Here is a 23,498-nt window from a genome sequence, read left to right on the forward strand (position 1 = left end):
AGGAATAGACATAGTTAATTCATCAGATATAAATACTATTATCCCATTCTATGATTATTCAGCTTTACCTGTACAGAAGAAAACCAGAAAATCTTTCAGACTAGGATGTTCTCTTTCACCAAACACTCCTTCACAACCCACAATTAAAACATTTCCAGTAAATCAGGTGGTGGTGGTGGTGATAAGCATTAGCCTCCTTCATCTGAGTATCAACATTTACCCCTGTGGTCGTCCCCAAAAAGGTTGTTTTTAAAAGCCACTCCAGTTTGGTACGCCCACCTGGAAATTCCTCTCCCCAGCAATGCTTTCAGCATCGGGTGTTTCGGTTCCTGTGACGCGGCCTATTTGCATCCACAGAGACGCACGTGAGCGATAACAGTAACTCCATTAAGTGTCCCAGGTCTGCCATATCTCATCCACTTGGATAGGGGGACCAGACTGACGCTTTTGCGGGTTTATTTCAAGAAACTTTTTTAAGTCTGCCTCCTGCGAGGTGGCATTTTGCAGTCCTCCTCCCCACCATCCTTAAGGAAAGCAAAAATAAACCCCAAAACGTTTTTGGTTTTTTTTTTTGGCTTTTTTTTTTTTTCCTCCCCCCAACAGTCAATCCCAAATCGCTGGCTGCCTTCTTCTCAGCCCGGGCCTAAACTTCGGTCTTCTTCCGCACACCAAAAGGGGAGAGAAAAGAAACTCAGGCAGTAGCTGAAGAGGTAGGGGAAAGACAGCTATACAGTGGAGACTCAGTTGTGCCCACCGCGGTGAGGCGAGGCAGAGGGAATCACTCCAGCTGCCGTGGAGCAGCGCAGTAACAGTGGCGGAAGCGACGCTGGTTGAGTGAGTAAGAAGAGGGAGCCTGTTGGTGTTTGGCGCCGGTGGAGGGAGTTATTCCTGTAGCTGCACTTCCGGTCGGCATTTTGTTCTGAGAGGGAGCGAGAGACAGAAACAGAAGACCCTTTCCTTTCTCCTCCTCTTCTTTTTTTCTTCTTCTTCTTCTTCCCCCTCCCTCCCCCCTCCCCCCTCTTCCCCCCCCCCCGCTCGGTACCGATTCACAGGGGCTGCCACCTCTCCTACTCTCCTGCATTCGCTTATACAGAGGGAGCGGCGGCCCTTTGGCATCTGCTCTCCCCCTTCCCCTAGCGGCTCGGAGTGTGTCTCGGAACTGTTTCTGTTCGGCCCGACCCGGGTTAATGTTGTGAAGCAGGCTCAGGACGAAGGGATTTGTCTCGGCCGCTTACGCCCCGCTCTACATGTTCGCTGCACTGAGGAGGAGAAGGAAGAGGAGCCAGCCCCCCTCCCGGCCTGGATTATTGTTGTTATATTATCTTCCCTCCTTCTGCTCCGCGGTGGCCTAATAGCGGCAACAGCTTCTCTGAGGAGGGAGGGGGCGGATTTCTCTCCCCCTCTCTCGGATTTTCGTTGGATTCAGACGCCGATTTGCTCAGGTAATCCCCCTTCTTGTCTCCCCTTCCCCTCCCTGCTCTTTCCAGCAGCAGACTGGGCCTCCCAGCCCAGGCGGCCTAGCACTGCCGGGAGAAGAGGGGATTAGCTGTTATCCGCGATAGAGGGGAATAAGTGGCAACCAGAAGTACTTATTTCGCAGCTCTCCTTCCTGCTCGCTCAGGTTTGGCGGAGGAAATCGATTCCTCACGGGCTGCCGGGAGGCCTAGGCCCGGTGGAGAGCGCAGGCCCGCCGGCCAGCGCTTTTACTCTAGCTTGGGGATTAGAAATGCGAAGCGGCTTCTCAGTGACAGGCCTCAACCTGGAGAGGGACAGGAGAAGGAGGAAACAATGCAATTAGCCACAAATGTGCACTGATCCTTTTGCCGTATTTACAACTTTACCAGGGCAAGGAAGGAAGGTCTTAGCGCAGACAGCCCTCTGAAGTGGGGAAGGAGTAAGTGGAGGAGTAGGGGAAGAGATATAATGTAAATACCCAGAAACAAAAATACTATCTCTCTTTGCTGTTACCTTCTCCTTCTAACCAACTCTGTTCTGAACATGCAAAAGTTTGGAACGCACATGGATTTTATAATGTGCAGAGGATTAATTTCTAAATAATATAGCAATTGATTAGTGTTAATCACTTTATAGCATAAATATACTGTTTGAGGGATGATTTGACACAACGCAGGCACCCGCAGACCCAAGAAATACAGATAGACAAGCATATTGTGTCAGGTACTCCACACAATCTCAGTGTTCATGTGCTGTATACTTTATAGGAGCATGTACTAAATTCATATGAAATACTGTTTTATACTCTCAACAAACAGAAAAGGGGAGAGGAGTCGTGTAAAGTGCTATGTTTATGATATTTTAGGGGCCAAGGTGATGATGAGATCTTATCCTGAGTACTTGAGAATCAAGAGTAAATTTAATTGAAAAGCGAGGAACGCTTAAAAAGTGTCATCCTTTGTCAGGCTATATCAATTTGAGATCCTGAGGTTGTTATTGGCTGTGTTCATGATATTTGAATGTGTAATTAGGTGTCATTTTAACAGGTCAAATGTGTTTTATAAATGACGGCTGATTAAGTGTCAGGTCTTTATTTATAAATGGTAGCTAATTTACAGTAAAGTAAATCTAGGATTTACTGTGTGGTAGAGTTGAGAGTGCTATTAAAAATTGAGGTAGATTTAAAACAAACACCCTGTGAACTAATAAAAATACTCCTACAGAAATTACGTAATTGAGGGAAATTTTAAGATACCAAGTTTGATCTTTCATATAGAAAAGAAACTTGTAAATGGCAAGCAAGTATCAATATTACATAATTTGTCTCAGTAGGTTTTTTAGTTGTTCAGGCAGATCTGTTGTAATAAGTGGTTAATGTATCTAATAAAGTAACTTTCTGGTATATTGTGTTTAGAGTCTTATAAACTGTGCTATCATGTCTCTGCCCTGATACATGTTTAAAAGGGTGAAGCAAATATAGCTGTCGCTTAGAAGGTGTGTTTTTAATGCTGTAAATCCACGTAGTAGTCAGTAACGTGTTCGTGTTTTGTATTGGTCAGGGAGCAGTTTGAATTTTAAAAAGCCTGAAGATCCTGCTGAGCCCCAATCCCTCCCTCCCTCTCCCTCCCTCCCTCCCTCTCCCTCTCACTAATCTCCCATTCCTGTCTTTGTGCTGCCTGGTCCTGTTAGACACTGTTTGCAACAGGTCCTCGAGCCTATGAGTGGAGAGGAACCGTTTACACTTCAAAAAAGCAGGTTTTTATTTTTAAACTTTGTGATTGCAGAGGGAGCCACTAGTTGTCTCTGTCACAGTCTCTGTGTAGTTGAACTGTTTTCTTTTCGTCCGTAGCGTGCATAGAGGCCGAGTGTAACTCTACAGGAAAGAAAGGACTGTGCAGAAGTAGTTGTAGTTCATGTGTAGTTTTCGTCATCAGGAAGCGACATTAGCTCTAGCGTTTCTTTCATCATCTGTTTCAAACAGCTCTTGTTTTAACAAAAATGGGTTTGTTAAGCTAACAGTAGTGAACTTCTCTGATTTATTTTTTCATTTAAGGAGGTTTACTTTAAATATACCAGATAAGATCAGGAAATAAGCTACTGTAGTTCCCATCAAGTTTATCTTGCCAGGGTTCTGTTTACGGTACTCCTTTTAAATCAGAAAGCATGTACTTTTCTGGTATGAAAAGTAGGTATATTTACAGAAGGAAATTTAAGATGCTGCCTATAATGAGGTTTTTTGGTTTTGTTCTGAGCCATATTTAATCCTGAATTAGTTGCTTTATCACAGTTTATGTAGTTATGTCTATCTCAGAAATTATATTTAGCATATAGAAATACTCAATGTGGTAGTGTTTAGAAGATAAATTATGTTTGGTTTAGATTGTATTTTTAGCACACTTAAGAGTGTGTATGGGAAGCAGGACTGTCACTTCTTTTTCCTTAATGTTAGGAGTTCGTACTGGTCCACTGTTTATCACAAGAACTAGCTGCTTAAGGAGGATGTAGTTATTTTATTCCTGTTATAGAAACACAAAATTGATTATTCTTAAGGTCTTAGTTGTAACAATAATTTTAACTGAAAGAGGAAAATAAGTTCTTTTATTTTGTGCTTTTGACTACCTTGTACACTTTGAATTTGCTTCCTGTGTACAGGTTTTATTTATTTTTAGATTTTGCTATCTTTTAAGCTATTTTTATACTGTTTAAAAACATTTTTTACGTATTAGGCGAAACAAAACAGGATCAAAGAAGCAAAATTATACTGCTAAAACCATTTGCAGATCTGTGTTCTACATAACAGTCCATGTACTCTGCAACCTCATTGCATGTTTGAGTTCCATGTACATTAATGTTCATATGACTCTTCTTGCAGAATCAAGACAATAGATAGTTCTAACCCAAGGGAATGACTGTTTGTTGTGTTTGTATGATGATTAAGGTGATACAGACTTAATCTTAAATGTTTCATGTGTGTATTCCTCTATAATAAACTATATTTTGAAGGATATTAGATGAAATATAGTCCAAGGGTGAATTGATTTGAGTCAGGAATTGGTATAACAAGTTTCCTACTGCAATTTTCAGTGTGTTCAGTGGCAAGTGTGGTACTTCTGTGTATTGTACTACAAAGTCATATCAAATTTATATTAACATATACTTCATAACTATTGCACAAGAAATGCAAATTTAGTGGACAAATGCTAGTAACTAGAAGGAAAAATACTTCTATTCTGAATATCTGTATGTAGGAAATTAAGTCTTTAAATTCAGAAGGAATTCTAAAGGAGTATATAATACTCATCAATGTGGGGAAATGTTGACAGTAATTATGGGCATACTTAATTGGAAAAATGAGTCATAAGTTTGGTGTCTGATAGGTGTGCGGTGGATCATCCAGTTTTAGAACAGCTATTTGGTGCCACAAAATACATCACTAGAAATATTTAACACTTGAAAAAACTGTCCATTTCAATATCATACTGCTTATTTCCAATCTTGCCTTTCATATGCCTTTATTAGAAGTAGTACAGGTTAGGTTAGCTTCTGATTTTGAATCATCAGCAGTAATGAGCACTCAGTTGCACATATACACCTACAAGCAAATGCTTGAAATTGGTGATACGTGTGTATTATTGCTAATAACCCTGTATAATAATGATCCTTTTTAATAATCAAAAAAGGAAGTCCTTTTGATATGACAATCGTTAAAGGCTTGTATTCTAAAAGCCTTTAATATAATTCATTTATATTTGTGTTTTTATTAGTATTACATGCATACTTCTTCATAGCTGATCCTGACCTCCAAAGTACATGGGAGAGAAGTGCTTTATATTGACATGTGCTGCACCACAGGAGTGAGGAAATTGTGTTTGTGGAGACTGTGAGGGATCTAGGATTTGTGTCTTGCTTCCTGTCCCTACTGTTCACCATGGAAAATCTCACTAGCAAAAGGGAAGGGAGAAAGGGTTTTGGCCCACTTGTATGTTGTTGATACTGTACTTGAAGGTGACTACTTGGTTTGCACAAATAACAAAAAAAAAACCAACCCCAAACCATCATTGAAAAACATTTTTTCATGTTAAACTCTAAGGAAAAAATTACAGAAAAGTTTATTTTTATTGTTTTTAGTATGCATATCAGTTGGTTCTAAGTGTTTTTCTGATTAGAGATCTCAAAATTCTTTATGTGGGTATTTTCATTTTTTCATTTTTCAGATTACTCCTGTGGCTTGACTTGAAGCACTCTTTTTTTCCAGGTGTGTGTATATGTAGACATACAGGAACAGCGTTAAAAAAAATGCTAGACTGCAAAATCAGGGACTTGGACAAGGAAATGTCAGATTAAGATTGTGGAAACAAATGTAATCCAGTCCCCTTCTCCATATACTGGGCCTTTAACTACATTACTGTATTTCCCCCTTATCTTTGTGGCCTCAATTCAATGCTTCGTACAGTGCATAGGAAATCATAGCTGACTGGTATACTGTTATAACTTAGTCCATATATTTGCTTTTCTTTGTCATTCAATGTACAGCCTGCTGCTTTTACTTGCTGTATACCATCCAAATCTTTCATGAATGCTGAAGTGTTTTCATCTATTCATTTGTAGGAATTGTCTCAAAACACATCTGCACAAACATTAGAGGTTTTTTTTACACATCTATAAAACATTATTTCCATTTTACAGATGGAAGACTGAAACTGAGCCAAATAGTGGGTTTGAAAATTGCTTATAAATCTTGTGTAACTTGAAATGCTTTATTCTTGAGATTTTTAGTTACTTTACAGCACTTAAGAAGTTAATAAAGTTTTCTTTGACTTTATTTGTGGTTGCAAGTGCCCTGTGTTTCAACATATCGGGCTCATTGTTTCTCACAGTGGTTTCCTAAGTAGTATAGAATGGGTTTTCACTGATGGCCTTAAACATCTATTCAGTTTCAGCTGTCTTGATCATGTCAAGAGCTGGGCAAGAATAGATTTCTTGTCCTGAAAAATTGAAAACAATCATCCTCCACATTGTGAAGAAACCAAAATCTCTTAAATTTTATCAGGAAGAACAGAGATGACAACTAGATAGTAACCCGAATCTGCAAGTATTTAAATGGCTTGCCTGCAATTCTGGAAACAGTTTCAAAATATTACTCTTAACTTTCAGCAGGAACTAGCAACCATGGAGAGTATCATAAGCATTGGTTATTGGGTGTTAAGGTTAAAACTCTGCCTCTTAAACTGATAATTGTTGCAGTTGATGTAAACTGGTCGAATGGAAACCTCTGCAGCCTGGTGGCCAGACCATTTCATTGCGATGTCTGTCTGTTGCCCAGCTGCTCTATGGCTCTGTTAGGAAAGCAAGACTGTTCAGACATATAGCAAACATGTTCCTAGCCAGATCATTGCTTTTGGGATGTAGGAAGTACAGGCTCAAATGCCTGATCTGTATCAGACAGAGAAGTTCTTGAGCTTTTCCTCCCCCATATGACTTTTTATGTTCTGATCATGTGCTCTATATGCTGTGGGTATATTATGGAATAGGTAGAATTAGAATTAGTAAAGACTTTCTTCCTTTATATCTACCCTCTTTTGGGTTAAAGCCATTCACCCTTGTCCTGTCACTATATGCCCTTGTAAAAATTCCCTCTTCATCTTTCTTGTTGGCTCCCTTGAGTTGCTGGAAGGTTGCTGTAAGGTCTCCCCAGAGCCTTCTCTTCTCCAGGCTGAACAAGCCCAACTCTCTCAGCCTGCCTTCATAGGAGAGGCGCTCCAGCCCCCTTATCATCCTTGTGGCCCTCCTCTGGACTCGCTCCAACAGCTCCATGTCCTTTTTATGCTGAGGACACCAGAACTGCACACAGTGCTCCAAGTGGGATGTCACGAGAGCAGAGTAGAGGGGCAGGATCACCTCCTTTGACCTGCTGGTCACGCTTCTTTTGATGCAGCCCAGGATATGGTTGGCTTTCTGGGCTGCGAGCACACACTGCTGCCTCATGTTCAGTTTCTCATCGACCAACACCCCCAAGTCCTTCTCTGCAGGGCTGCTCTGAATCTCTTCTCCACCCAACCCGTAGCTGTGCCTGGGATTGCCCTGACTCAGGTGTAGGCCTTTGCACTTTGCATTGTTGAACTTCATGAGGTTTGCATTGGCCCATCTCTTGAGCCTGTCAAGGTCCCTCTGGATGGCATCCCTTCACTCTGGTGTGTTGACTGCACCACATGGCAAACTTGCTGAGGGCACACTCAGTCCCACTGTCTATGTTGTCAACAAAGATGTTAAACAGTGCAGGTCCTAACACCTACCTCTGAGGGACGCTGCTCGTCATGGGCCTTCCACCTGGACATCAAGCCGTTGACAGCAACTCTGAGTGTGACCATCCAGCCAATTCCTTATCCACGGAGTGGTACATCTATTAAATCCATGCCTCTCCAATTTAGAGACAAGGATGTTGTGCTTGACAGTGTCAAACGCTTTGCACAAGTCCAGGTGGATGATGGTAGTTGCTCTTCCCTTATCTACCAATGCTGTGACCCCATCATAGAAGGCCACCAAATTTATCAGGCATGATTTGCCCTTAGTGAAGCCGTGGTGGCTGTCACCAATCACACCTTTTGTCCATGTGCATTAGCATATTTTCCAGGAGGATCTGTGCTGTGATCTTGTTGGACACTGAGGTGACGCTGACTGGTCTGTAGTTCCCTGGGTCTTCCTTTTTTAAAAATGGGGGTTATATTTCCCCTTTTCCAGTCAGTGGAAACTTTACCAGACTGCCATGATTTCTCAAATATGATGGACAGATAGTGGCTTGGCAACTTCATCTGCTAGATCTCCTGGGACCCATGGATGCATCTCATCAGGTCCCATGGACTTGCGCATCTTCAGTTTTCTTAGATGTTCTTGAACCTGATCTTCTCCTACAGCAGGTAGTTCTTCATTCTCCTAGTCCCTGCTTTTGCCTTATGCAACTTGTACAGCATGGCTGGAGCTTTTGCTGGTGAAGACCCAGCAAGAAAGCCATTGAGTACCTCTGCCTTCTTCATGTCCTGTGTAACCAGGTCTCCTGTCTTTCTTCTGGAGAGGCCCCGTGTTTTTCCTTGTCTTCCTTGACGTCCCTGGCCAGATTTAATTTTATCAGGGCTTTAGCTTTCCTAACCTGATCCCTGGCTGCTCAGAAGATTTCTCTATATTCCTCCGCAGCTACCTGTGCTTGCTTCCACCCTCTCTTGGTTTCCTGTAGGTTTTTATGCTTCTCTGTTTTAAATCATATTACCAAATAGGTTGTCAAATACAAGAGTTTAACTGAGAAAAACACTCATGGAATCTGAAATCCTGTAATAATTTTCTAGTTATGCAGTTTCTTCTCTTAAACCTCATTTTGATATTGCTCATCCAGTCATGCCTGTAACTACAGCTTTAATTTACCTAAACGAAAACACTTGTTGTTTTAGGTGGTGTTACTGGCTAGAAGTTTTCTTGATGGACTTGATAGCATTAGTCCTGCTTGTGATATTGAGTGTGTCTCTCTATATATAATACAAAAAGAACTAACAAATGTATAGTTTGAAAAACAATTTGAGTACCAGGCAGAAAAATACTCAACCAACTGGCAGGCAGTTGACCTGCGATTCTTAACAAAAAATGTCCCTTCCGATTCCTAAAAACTAGTTTTTCAGAATTTGATTATTGCAGTATGATGTCAGTTGCCTTTTAGTCTGTTTTCTAAAAAGGCAATCTTTTATTTATTTTTTTCTCACGAAGATTTGTCTATCTCAATGTATTAAAACACTGAGATAGATGTTACAAGACCAGACCTTAATATTAACAGTAATCACGTAACTCTTCTCTGTACTTCAAATAACCTGTGCAGTATAATTTCTTAGCTTTTCAAGTTCCTAGCTTGAAGAGAAAGTGGCTAAAACATGGTAAGATGGTGTAGAAGGTGGTGGTACCCAAAGCCTTGCAACTTTTAATGTTTCTAGCACCTTATCAGCAGAGAGCACTTCTGCACCTTTTGTCTAGTCAGGTATCACACACAGCTTGTGCCTTATGAGTCTTGAAATGCCTTTTTCCACCTACTAGTCAAGAGATCTCAGTCATGTTGTGGCAGAAATCCTGACAATTGTATGGCAATATTTTTATTTTTTTTTTTAATTTTTTTTAGTTAACTAAGAGTTTAAAAAAAAAAAAAAAATCCAAACAAACCCAAAACGCCCCCCCACAACCCTCCAAAAACTCCAAGCCAAAACCCAGCGAATTGCAATACACTATTTTTGGGAAACAGCATACAAACTAATATTTTCTTTCAGTCTGTTAGTTAAGCTTTGCCTCATTTTGGATTTACCAAATTAAAAGCTTTTGGATAGGAGGTGTGTTTTCCTTTGTGCATTACCTAACGTGTGGTATCTATTTTTAATTGAACTCTGTTGCTAGTGGGGCTGTATCTGATTGTAAGTAGTATTAAAACTGACATAGCCTATGATTAAATCCTTTGCTGGACTAATGTAGTTTTGTAAAGCAGTCATAATTCTGAAACTATGTGCCATATGTGCCTGGATAGGTTTGAGGTATCTTTGGTCCTACTCAAACAAAAGCCTCTGTTTCTTCTTGCTGCTCATGCTGACTGAAAGATTAGTACTGTTTTGAATATGTCATGCTACAAACAGCAATGCAGAAAATATAAGCAATTGCAGGTATTTATCTTTCTTTTGGTAAGTTACTTAACAGATAGGTCCTTTAAGTAATCAAGCTTTGCTCTGTTATGTTCATAACTTTTTAAAGTATTTGGTAGTCTTTTTTTCTTACATGACCAATGTTAACTGAATGTAGGATGAGAATTATGCATTCTATAAATTTATTGTTGTAGCTCTGTCTGCTTGTCAGTCTTGTGCTGAAGCATTTTTGCTACTCGGAATGTGAGCCTATTTTGAGAGGCAACTGCTAGTGATGTTTAATTATATGGTAATTTTTAGTTTAGTAGTGTGGACAGGCTGCTATCTTTCAAATTAGGATACGATCCTTCAATTTGGATTGCGCTATCATTCATTAAAAGTGGGATCACTTAGCTATTTAGGTTGAGCGGCAAACCTAGGAATAAATTATTTACTCAGAATAGCTTATTCTTACCTCTGACACTAGTGTGGCTTACAGCTTTGACAGTTTTAGGGAATATGAGGAAAATTCTGTTAAGAAAAAGTACAAATGTAAACAGACAACTAACCCCAAACTTTGATACATTAAATTTTCCTTTATGATTGTATTAGATTATTTTTTTGGCATATTTCCTGGCTTTTCCTGTCATTGTTATGTTTAAGTTTGCATATTTCTTTTTTTTCTCTTTTGCTATCCTGATTGAGATGGCGATGTGATTTCTTCTAAGACTTCCACTTATTGGCTTGGGAGAACCTTGCTTTAAGAATTGTTTCCAGTATTTTGCTGTTACTGAATGTGCTCCGATTTTTATTTTTTTTCTTAATTTATTTTTTAATTCCATTATATTTTTCATGTGCAATATTTTTCTCTACTATTTTTTCTTTCTTGAATGGTAATAATCAGAGAAGGATTTTTTCATTCTTAGTATTGCAACTTTCAGATTGCATATGTTGTGTTCAAAATTATCATTTGTAATTGAGGGGAAGAAAAGCAGCAAAACCAAACCGTATCAGAAGTTATGGAATTTGAAAATGCTTGTTCTTAGTAAATTTAATCATATGTTTACTTTTGTGATGGTAATTTCCAAAAAGATGGAAAGGAGAGAGAGGTTTAACGATGTTGTCATTATACAAGCCTTATTCCTTGTTCACAGAATTCAAGCATAAGAATTTTTTGCTAACAGCTGGAAAGAACTACCTGTAGTTTAATGGATAAGTGTCTCTCCCTGTCCACCACATCTTACATTGATCGAGCATCTTTGCCTACTACCTTCTAAAACCCAGACAACTTTCTGGTCCTTGACAGGCCAGTGAACAAGTCTGCAAGACCCATAAATATTTCCTAGAAATACTGCTACTCAAGCCTGGGCCTCTATATATGTGTTTTAGAGGTCAGCTGTGAGTTGTTTTGAGTCAGTCTATTTAGTAGACCAAAACTTCCAGTGAACTGATATGGTTTTGTTGGAAAGTGAAACATCAGCTGGGGTTTGAGTTAGTTTGGTTCTTCAGAAACTGCCATGGGTAATTCTTGTACAGTATAAAAATAGAAATAGTAACTTGGTTAAGTCTTAGATGTTTTTTCCTCTACAGTACTACCAGTGAAAATAGCCAGAGCATGCTAGTGTTATGCTGCTGTATTGCAGAAGGTGTAAGGAAAGGTTTCCTGGATTCTGCAGAACAGCATGTTAGAAATATTTCAATGACCCAAGTCAATTAGAATAGTGGATGTTATAGTGATTGTATGTCTTTATTTTGATGTGGATATAGTATATGGTGTTGTTTTAAATCCAGCTTATTTTATGTTTTTCTTGCACATGATTTTTGATATACTGATGCCTGTTGTTATATAATTATCCTGATAGAGGTATAGGTAGCCCTAGGATTGGGTTAGAATAGCTGAAGGCTTTTGTCTGTGTGTGGGACCAGTAGGGTTTTTAACAGTGGACTTGAACATTTGGATGCGAGTTTTTGAAGTGACCAATTTCCCCATGTAGACTAACTCTTGCTAAGATGGTAGCAACAGGCTGTCATGGTTTAACTTCAGGTGGCGTCTAAGCACCATGCAGCTGCTTGCTCAGTGTCATCTCATCTGTCTGTCTGTCGTCGTCGTCCCCCCCCCCCCCCCGGTGGGATGGGGGAGAGAACTGGAAAAGTGAGAAATAAAGACAGTTTAATGGGTAAAGCAAAAGCTGTGCATGCAAGCAAAGCAAAACAAGGAATTCATTCACCACTTGCCATCAGTAGGCAGGTGTTCAGCCATCTCCAGGAAAGCAAGGCTCCATCGTGCATAACAGTTACTTGGGAAGACAAACACCATCACTCTGAATGTCCCCCCCTTCCTCCTCCTTTCCTTAGTGTCATGGTTTAAGCCCAGCCGTTAACTTGGCACCATGCAGTTGTTTGATAGCTGAGTGTGACATCATATGTTAGAGAGTATTCCTTTGGTCAGTTGGGGTCATCTGTCCCAGCTGTGCCCCTCACAACTTTCTGTGCACCCCGAGTCTATTTGCTGGTGAGGTGGTGTGAGAGGCAGAAAAGGCCTTGACTCTGTGTAAGCACTGCTCAGCAATAAGGAAAACATCCCTGAATTATCAACACTGTTTTCAGCACAAATCCACAACATAGTCCCGTACCAGCTGCTATGAAGAAAAATAACTCTACCCTGGCCAAAACCAGCACACAGGTGAAACAAGTCTACTTTAGATCACCAGATAGTCTCTATGGTACTTGGAGAAAAGAGGACTGATTAGAGAGTAATTTTTGATCACTGATGATCAAGTTTCCATGTCTCTTAAACTATTATTGTATAATATTTAAAAATTTACAAATATTGGCAGACAGGACAGAAGAATTTAGCATATCTGTGCTCTAAAAGATTACATCACTTTCTCACCAATGTTTCTAATAATACTTATATTGAGTATACTACAGTGTTGCTCTCCTGTCCTGAGGGAGCAAAAGAAGTGGGATTAATCCTACTTTTTCTTGGTGTTAAAGTAATAATAGTTTTTCTTGATCTTTGCATGAAGCAGTGGGGGACAGCATGGAAGGAAACTTGGGTAATGAATAGAACTGAGAAAAAATGAAAGCAGTAAGAGAATACTTGAATTTGAGGAAAGATTTTCAAAAATAGTATTTTTGAAGAGTTGCCAGTAGCAACAGTAGTGGGAAAGGAGGCAACTAAGTATCATGCAGCTGCCTGCTCACTCCCCCCCTTCCCTCCTGGGTATAAAACCTGTGGGATGAGATAAGAACAGTTTAATAATTGAAATTAAATATAATGATAATGGAACTAATACAAACAATAACAATACTGATCATAATTGGGAACAAAAAAGTGAAAATTTTGAAAATGGCAGTGATGCATAATACATTTGCTCACCACCTGCTGACGGATACCCAGCTGGAGCAGCAGAGATGGGCACTGCAAGATGCTCAGTGCAGTGATGGGCATCTAGCTGCCATAGAAGTGTTAGATAGCAGTCAACACCATATAATTGAGTTCATTGGCTGTTTTCACCCAAAATCAAATCCCCTTGAGGTACACACCGAACTTCTCCATCCTTCCGCACTACTCACCAAGTACACCCAGGTCCTTGAGCAAAATGGTACCACGAGTGGGTTTGCCTTTGCCTGAGGCAGGAATAACCCAGACTGTCTTCCCCAACAAATTCTTTATGTGCACCACAGGAACTTTATCCCCCTCTACAGTATATAAAAGTTCTGATTGGGCTGGGCCAGCCCTGTTGGCAGATCCTCTAGTGCTGACCAACCAGGTGGCTTCTGGTAAATGTGTATCCCAGTGTTTGAAAGTCCCACCACCCATTGCTCTCAGCGTAGTTTTTAACAGCCCATTGTACCGTTTGATTTTCCCAGAGGCTGGTGCATGGTAGGGGATGTGATATACCCACTCAATGCCATGCTCTTTGGCCCAAGTGTCTATGAGGTTGTTCCGGAAATGAGTCCCATTGTCTGACTTGATTGTCTCTGGGGTGCTGTGTCGCCACAAGACTTGTTTCTTGAGGCCTAGGATAGTGTTCCAGGCAGTGCTGTGGGGTACAGTGTATGTTTCCAGCCATCCGGTGGTTGCTTCCACCATGGTAAGCACATGGTGCTTGCCTTGGCGGGTTGGTGGGAGTGTGATATAGTCAATCTGCCAGGCCTCCCCATACTTGTACTTCAGCCATCGTCCTCCATACCAGAGAGGCTTTAACCGCTTGGCTTGCTTAATTGCAGCACATGTTTCACATTCATGAATAACCTGGGCAATAGTGTCCATCGTTAAGTCCACCCCTCGATCACGAGCCCATCTATATGTTGCATCTCTGCCTTGATGGCCTGAGGTGTCATGGGCCCACCAGGCTAAAAATAATTCACCCTTATGTTGCCAATCTAAGTCCATCTGAGCCACTTCAATCTTAGCAGCTTTATCCACTTGCTGGTTATTCTGGTGTTCCTCAGTTCCTCTCGTTTCATTTGTTCAAAGGCTTGTTGTTGCTTGGGGCCCCATTTGAAATCATTCTTCTTCCGGGTCATGTGATAGAGAGGGCTTACAATCAGACTGTAATTTGGGATGTGCATTCTCCAGAACCCCACAACACCTAAGAAAGCTTGTGTTTGTTGCTTGTTAGTTGGTGGAGACATTGCTGTTATCTTGTTGATCACATCTGTGGGGATCTGATGATGGTGCACTCTGTGTAAGTTTCCGCCACATGGGTCATGTACATTTGACTTCATCTGCATCTACGGGTGCATTCCTGGCATCCGGACCACAATAGATCGTCTCTAGAATGGCTGATTCCCTCAGGGACTGGAGGGAATCCTTCTTCTGTTTTTTGTAATGGTTCCTCTGGTTTTAGTAATGGCCTTTGTTCAGTGAAAGAAGAGGAAGAAGTTGTTTTTTGTTTCAGTTTCCTCTTGCACCTAGTGGTAAGTGATTCCAACACGGGTTGGTTCTCTGATGCAGTTGTATCACTTATCGTTGGGGTCTGAAGGGTTGTTGTTCTTGGGGATTGAATAGTTTCAGTCCTGGTCACAGGAGTTAAAACAGCTGCAGTGCTTGTCACTGAAGTATGAATAGCCACTGTCCTTGCTGCTGCAGTGCTTGTTATGGGGGTAAAAATAACTGTTGTGCCTCTTGCTGAAGTTTGAGTAGCCATTGTACTGGTGGTCATTGTTTGAGTAGTTACAGTGCTTGTTGTGGAGATTGAAGTGGCTGCGATGCTTGTTAGTGGGGTTTGAGTAGTCATAATGCTTGCCACCGGGATTTGAGTAGCTGTAGTGCGTGTCACAGGGGTTGAAGTAGCTGCAATCTTTGTCACTGGAGTTTGAGTAGCCACAGTGCCTGCTACTGGAGTCTGAGTCCCTCTTCTTTCAAGCTGCAGTGCTTCTTATGGGGGTTGGAGTAGCCACAGGTAGCTGTTTAACCCTAAGCAAGATTCCTAGCAAAAGAACCAGGCTCATTTCAAGTGTTCTCAAAGGATATTCAAAATCTTTAAAGTTCTCAGATACTGCTGTTATTATCCTGGAGGAGGAGGAGGATATTGGAACGGAAGAAAGGGGAAAGGAACGAAGGAGCCAAGGTGAAAAGGAAGCATGGAAGCTGTAGGAAGAAGTTTCCATTATCAGTTGGCTCTTGGAGGAGAAAAGGCCAAAGGTGTAATTGTTAAGATATCCCACCAGGTGGCTCCCGAGGGACAAAGGTGACGACTATACTGAGTGCACATACTGGATTAGTTTCATGACCAGCTATTCTATCATATTGAAACCCAGCACTACACAGTACAACGAAACTATAACCTTGGCCCAAGCCCCACGGATAAACATCACCACAGGGACCACATACAACAAGAACAGCATTACATAGCATACCAGTGAGCACATGCACATGAACTCTGAGAATGAATGAGGGAGCATTGTGACCAATGACTATTATGATACAATGAATAATTACAACGGATGTTTTTTGACACACTCTGGTCAGTTCCATCGTTCTCTCGACCCTTTTTGCCCTACGTTGGGCACCAAAAGGGACTTTTGTGGTTTAAACCCAGCCAGTAACTAAGCACCATGCAGCTGCTTGCTCACTCCCCCTGGTTTATATACAGAGTATGATGGTCTATGGTATGGAATACCCCTTTGGCTGGTTCGAGTCAGTGTCCTGTCTGTGCTCCCTCACAGCTTCTTGTGCCCCTCCTCACTGGCAGAGCATGAGAGACTGAAAAGTCCTTGATTGTGGTAAGTGCTACTGAGCAACAACTAAAACATCGGTGTGTTATCAGCACTGTTCTCAGACTAAAGTCAAAATACAGCACTGCACCAGCTACTAGGAAGAAAATTAACTGTATCCCAGCTGACACCAGCATGAGACAGGAGTCTGAATTGCCTCACTGTTATTTTTAATTTAGACCATTCATAATATAAATTGAGATTGCCTAACATACTGTGTACATAAACAGAAAAAACAGAGCAAAAAGTAGTATGATCAATTGACAAAAAGTTAGTCCCATGCCTTTCTCTCAAGGAATGCATCAGGAAATGAAAGAGTAAACAGAAATTAATATAAACAAAACAAAAACAATGCCACCACCACCCTACTCCCACTCCCTCCCCCCAAATAAATACAGGACATCCTGAGAATCAGAGATGCTGAGCAAAAGTAATAGCACTAAAGGTGCTGTGACAGGTATACCTGCTCTGACAAAAGCCTGTGAAAGCTTCCCACCACAGATGAAAGAAAATCTTGATGACCGCAGTTCTTGTACCAAACTAAATTAAAACTTATCCAGCAGTTCATCATGAAAATAATAGAACCCATTCCTGAAATAAGCAGCTTTCAAAAATGGTGCGATAATACCTCATTACCTACGCTGCGTAACTGCCTTCTAAACTAAAAGTTGCAGTAACTTTTCAGTCTTGATAACCTTTCAGTCTTAGGAAAGATGGGATAATTTTTGGGTACGTAAAGTAAGTAGTTATGTTTACAAGTTGAACTTCATGTATGACAATCAACAAGTGTTCCATGCTTTTCAAGAAGACTATTGTTCACAAGAGATTTCAGGGTGGAGAATGCATAGGACTTGCGGTGAAGGACTTGGGGGTGTTGGTCGATGAGAAACTGAACATGAGCCGGCAGTGTGCGCTCGCAGCCCAGAAAGCCAACCGTATCCTGGGTTGCATCAAAAGAAGCGTGACCAGCAGGTTGAAGGAGGTGATCTTGCCCCTCTACTCTGCTTTTGTGAGACCCCACTTGCAGCACTGTGTGCAGTTCTGGTGTCCTCAACATAAGAAGGACATGGAGCTGTTGGAGCAAGTCTGGAGGAGGACCATGAGGATGATAAGGGGGCTGGAACACCTCTCCTATGAAGGCAGGCTGAGAGAGTTGGGGCTGTTCAGCCTGGAGAAGAGAAGGCTGCATGGAGACCTCATAGCAGCCTTCCAGTGACTGAAGGGGGCCTATAAGGATGCTGGGGAGGGACTCTTCCTTAGGGACTCTAGTGGTAGGACAAGGGGTAATGGCTTCAAATTGAGACAGGGGAAGTTCATGTTAGATATAAGGAAGAAACTCTTAACAGTGAGGGTGGTGAGGCACTGGAACAGGTTGCTCAGAGAACTGGTAAATGCTTCATCCCTGGCAGTGTTCAAGGTCAGGTTGGACAGAGCCTTGGGCGATATGGTCTAGTGTGAGGTGTCCCTGTCCATGCAGGGGGGTTGGAACTAGATGATCTTAAGGTCCTTTCCAACCCAAACCATTCTATGATTCTGTCAATCTAGGTAATGTATTTACAGAATACAGAAGATGGAACAAAGCCTTTGGTGGTTAGTGTCAAAGGGGCTAATGCTAGAGGGAGGTGTCCTTATTGACAACATAGAGGAGGTGGAATTGATCATGTGAGACAACAAAGTGTATAAGTGATATGTAACATCAAGTTGGATAAAGCTCTGTCAAGTCTTGTAGCTGTAACATTATGGGGTGAAAATGGAAGCTGGTTGAAGGGACAAGATGAAAAGGTGGACCAAAAATGCCTAGAAGACAGTTGTAATGAAGTATGCTGTAGGGTTTGAGGACAGAATTGGTCTGAAACTAGAATATAAATGAACATGACCAGTTTAAAAAAAAAATAAATAAAAAATGCTGACAAACTGGAAGGAGTGTGACAGAGAGCCAATAAGATGGTTAGGGGGCTGGAGCATGAAATGTAGGAGAGTGAGGTAGCTGGCTTTGTTTACCCTGGTGAAGTGAAAGCTAAGAGGGCTTGAAATGCTGCCCTTAGCTAATGAGCATTTCTATAGAAGATGAAGACAAGTTCCTCCAAGGTGTACAACAAAAGAAGCAACAGCTGCTGTTGTAGTAAGGGAAATAAATAGTGATTGGATTTAAGGGAAAAAAAATTCACAGTGAATCTCTATCCTTGGAGATATTCAGAACTTGACTTGGAAGGCCCTAAGAAACCTGATGTAACTTTGAAGTTGCGCCTACTTTGAGCAGAGGGTTGGTCCACAGGTCACGGAATCCTTAGGGTTGAAAGGGACCTCTGGAGATCACCTAGTCCAACCCTGCTGCCAAGGCAGGGCCACCTAGAGCAGGTTACACAGGAATGTGTCCAGGTGCGTTTTGAATGTCTCCAGAGGGAGATTCCACAGCCTCTCTGGGCAGCCTGTTCCAGTGCTCTGCCACCCTCAACATCCCTTGAAGCCTAAATAAATATATGATTTTGTGGTAACTTCTGTTTAGAATCATTATCTATACTTGTGTAGAAACAAGAGTTATTGAGGGAAAGTACTGTTAAAATACTGGACCAGTTAAACCATACTTGGATGACATGTTGAATATAATCCAAGTGTGAACTTAAAGTTTGATTTAAGCACAATATTTGGCAGTTACTCTCCTGTCTAAAATGACTTGTATGGTACCTCTCATGAATTTTATGAAATCAAATATTTCAGTCAGATTAAGATGGTTATCTAAAAGGTAGCTTTAAAAATTTATTTTCAAATTTCTGTATCTAACTTACTGCATTGGCATATCCAGTTTTTGAAATTCTATGTTTAAATAATGAAAGAAAGAGTGGGAATATTTGTACTAAAGTATCTTGTGCAGTGGTGTTTTCTACAGGGTGTTACTCAAATCAGTCATAATTACAAGTTCAGTTACTACGTAAGACTTCTATTCTTTGTTTCCTGTTCCTATGGATGGACTTTTTTATAGATAGAGGCTGTCATATAGCTTTAACTCAGTGTTGTTTCATAGTAGTGATATTTAAAGAATACAAATTGATGATTTCTACAGAACGTATTCCTTTAACTGTTGAAAAGTTATATGCTGGTATAGGATCTCATTTTGTAGGTGAGTGCAAGGAAGAATGCACTTCTGTTTTAAAGCAGTGTTAAGTGTTAAGATTGTTAATAGTAAATACAAGTTCTGAAGATGAATCTGTGAGCTTGTTAAAATTGTGGCTTTGTTAATAAGCCATGAATAAAAAATAAAGTTAATTGTATCACTTGTGGTTTTAAAGTTGCTGGCTATTGTCAGTACTCCCTTGTATGGGATGGGAATACCTGTCAGGAAAAATTTGATGACCCAGAGAGCTGCAGAAATATAAGTAGAATGAAATTTAAGTGCCAAATGTTGGTACATTTAGAAATTTACTATTAGAATTTATGCTGTAAGCATATAGCTTTTTAGCTGGGTATGACAGAGGAAGCATAAGATCTGTGTATATTAATATTATTACAAAATACCTAGTCAGTCATCAGTAAAATGAGACTATTAAAGCATGTGTGGGTTTTTTTTAATCCATTGGGAGAGGTATGTCTGTAGATATATGCAAGGATCAGAGTATATGCACTGAGATTGTATCCGTGTGTGATTCCTTTGTGCTCAGGAAAAAAAAATCGGATGGTATCAAATGCAGAGGTTAGTAAGGAGATGTATGACAGTGTATTTTATGTGAAAACTTATTTTGTAAGAGGAGACTCAGCGTAACTTATGGTGTAGCAAGCAGTCTGAACTAATTTGTTTATTTGTTTACATGGCTTCTGGGCTACAGCTGGCTCATGTCTAACTAGTGTTTACTGAATGATACTCTAATATTTGACCTATTTATGAAGCAATTCCCAAGCTTCTGTCATGTTTCTTCTTCCATTTTTGAGCTTGTGACCATGGGTTTTCTTGTTTTGGGTGTTTTTTGGTTTTTTTTGTTGTGGTGTGTTTTTTTTTTTTTTTTCTTGATTGGGGTATGGGTGGAGTGTGTTGTTTGTTGTTTGGTTTTTTTAGTGTGTTTTGTTGTTTTGTTTTTTATTTTACCCGGTTTTGGGTGTGGGGTTTTTTTGGTGGCTTGGTTGTTTGGTGTGTTGTTTGTTTGTTTTGTGTGGGGTTTGTTTTTTTGTTTTTTTGGGGTTTTTTTGTGTGTGTGTGTATCTATTTTTTGATTGGTTTTCAGGAAGTTGCTGAGGGGGGTGGTACAGATGAGCTCTCAAAATATTATGGAAGGGTGCCAAATTGATTCATAGAACTCCTTAAGAACTCGCCAACGAAGTTTAAGCTGACAAGCAGGTATTCTTTATTGCAGTGCTGGGAGACACAGGGGATATCTTCTCCTAATGTGTCCCATTTAAGCATCAAACAGACTGTGATTATATTGTTACTTAACATACATATTCATTACATTTCCGATAAATGTCATACATATTCATTAGTTGTCTGAGAATCGTTTTGCATAATTCCACGCCCATTTTCGCATGCGCATAACAACGTGGTAGTGGTCTTTGGTGGTCATTTTACTTCTTCCAACAATCTTCATCGCTTGGCCGTTCCTTGAACTCTTGTTCTGGTAGTCTTTGAAGCACGTGCAGTAGATAAATGCTTACACCAGCTCAGTTGGTTTGGTAACACTGCTGACGTAAGTGAGTGATTTCTCCTCATCCTTCTACTTATCAGTTAACTTAGCTACAGCACATCCTGAACATCTGCTAGTTTCAGATACTCTTTGCCTACAGTCCTGTTTTGCTTGCAATAAATTTTGTATGAAGGTCATAAGGTTCTAAAACCATGTCAGCTACAACGATTTATCTTATACAAGGATCCTTATTATGTTCTTTTGGTTGGGCTTTTTAGGTTTGGAAAGTTTTGTTGTTATGTACAAAGCCACCAAGCTTAATGTTATTTAGAACTGAATTTTCTTATTTAAAAAGGATTATATTTCATTTTGTACTTCCTTGTCTCAAATTTCATGTCTGGAAAGGAGAGGAGCTAAAGGCAAAGATGTTAGAAAAAGGGAATATAAGATGACTGAATAATTCTAGTCTGGAAATTGATATGAAGCTCTAAAATGCAGAAGAATGAAATACCAGAAGTACATTTCAATAAGAATGATGAAGGCAAAATGTTTAACTAGTTAAGGAAGAAAAGTTGGTAAAATTAATAAATGCTTGAAATAAATTATGTGATATTATTGATAAGGGTGGGATAAATTGTTTAAAAAAATTTTGATGTATTTAAAGTGAAAAAGATAAAATGTGTAAATAATGGAAGTTACACAAATCTGAAAATTACATTACAGGACTGTTATATTTAGCCATATTCAGTGTGAGGGAATTACTGTTACACCTCCAGCTCCTGGTAGCTTTAGACTGTACCTCTCTTCAAAAAGGAACTTTATAAAGTATCTAATTTATTAAGATGACTTTCTAAAGTATAGTCTGAATATTATATTTTTTTTACATTGATAACTAAAATTTCTGGTTGGTTTGTTTTGTTTTTAACTTTTTTTTTCCTGTTCAGAATGTAGTCATTGCTAATATTAGAAGGTGAGATGAATTTGTCCCCCTCACTTTGCTCAGTTGGAACTTGCTATTCACACAAAAATCCATTGGTGCTAATAGGATTAAAGGTTTTGGGAGAATTTCTTTACAGTGAGGGTGGTGAGGCACTGGAACAGGTTGCCCAAAGAAGTTGTGAATGCTCCATCCCTGGCAGTGTTCAAGGCCAGGTTGGACAGAGCCTTGGGCGACATGGTCTAGTGTGAGGTGTCCCTGTCCATGCAGGGGGGTTGGAACTAGATGATCTTAAGGTCCTTTCCAACCCAAACCATTCTATGATTCTATGAAATGAAGCAAACATTTATAGTGTTGAATCGTTTTCATTGAAGGATTCGTGCAAGTGTAATGCAGAACCTAAAGACATGGTGTGCTTGAAAGGAAGAACCTGATATGATCTAGCAGTTGTAGGTGGATGCTTGAAAAGACAAACCTACTTGCTTTGCATGTTGCTTTTTTCTTTGAAATTACCACAATAAATGGTGGTGTTGATTGTAGTCATACTACTATAGGAGCCATTTGTTTGAGATATGAGAAGGGCATTGTGCCATGTGATTCATAAAAACATAGTTAAGACACTGTTTTGGAAAGATTACTTTATAAATGCATATTGTATTATTTGTTCTCTTTACCAAAACTATTTCTGTTGCTAAGGTGCATTCCTTCATTTCAAAGGAATAGGCTTGTCTGTTTAATTTCTAATCCAAAATAGGGTTAGTCTGTCCTCATGACTTTTCAGGGGGGATGTTTGTAAATGCTTTTGTGAATGATCACATTTTGATAGGTTTTAGAAATGTGTGTGGTGGGGATGAGGGAGTCCAAGGAGTTTTGTGTTGTTTCCTAGAGCCTCGAGCAGGTGTACCATTCTGTTTCTGTTCAAATTTGAAGAAATGTAGACAAAAGGGATAAAGACAGAAGAAAAATTGAGGCACCAAGAAGTGAATTTGACTAGGTCAAAATCACATAGCAAATTAATTGATAGCCAAAAAAGGAACCACGGTCTTTCTAGCCCAATTTGGAGCTCTGTTCCTTTGCTATGATTTCAGTACAAATGCTGGGAGCTAAAGAATGGGTTTGGTTATGATAGAGAAACATGTCCTATGAAAATCAGAGAACACAAGTTTTTACCACCTTGGACTGCAGCCCTATAACAAAGGCAAAGGACTTGGTGATGAATCTTCTCTTCCTTCCCCAGCAAGGTCAGAGCTCCTCAGCTGAAGAGTGGAAGACACTTCTCCAATTCCCCTATCCTAACAACTTACTAAATAGAGTGAATAGCATCATGATGCTTGACTGTATCATTATTCTTTACTTGGTGTTAATGTAAGTTTCAGGTAGTATTACTCATTTTGTCTGAACCACTTGTAGTTAGCAGTATACGATTTCTGTCCTTGGCAGTAGAAAAAGCATGAAAGCTTTCAAGTACTAACTGCTTCTGTTTCAAGTACTTCTGCTTTACACCCCCCCACCCCAATTTTTTATTAGTTGGAAATTATTTAAACTGGTTTGAAAGAAAAACTTTTAAGTCTAGCAGTTATAGAAAGATAAATATTTAAAGTTCTTGAAGTTTATAAAATTCACATGAAA

The 23,498-nt window shown here is 40.1% G+C and overlaps 1 protein-coding gene across 1 annotated transcript in view; it reads left to right on the forward strand.

Annotated features, from left to right (window-relative positions):
- The first annotated feature begins 1,144 nt into the window (after positions 1-1,144).
- The window catches only part of LOC115601763 (nipped-B-like protein), a 158,120-nt gene continuing 135,766 nt past the window's right edge, over positions 1,145-23,498 (forward strand). The window contains exon 1 of the mRNA XM_030472147.1: positions 1,145-1,442. The gene's annotated coding sequence lies outside the window, so the exon portion shown is untranslated. The remainder of the gene's footprint in view (positions 1,443-23,498) is intronic.

The sequence above is a fragment of the Strigops habroptila genome, chromosome W, assembly GCF_004027225.2.
Source record: "Strigops habroptila isolate Jane chromosome W, bStrHab1.2.pri, whole genome shotgun sequence".
NCBI lineage: Eukaryota > Metazoa > Chordata > Aves > Psittaciformes > Psittacidae > Strigops > Strigops habroptila.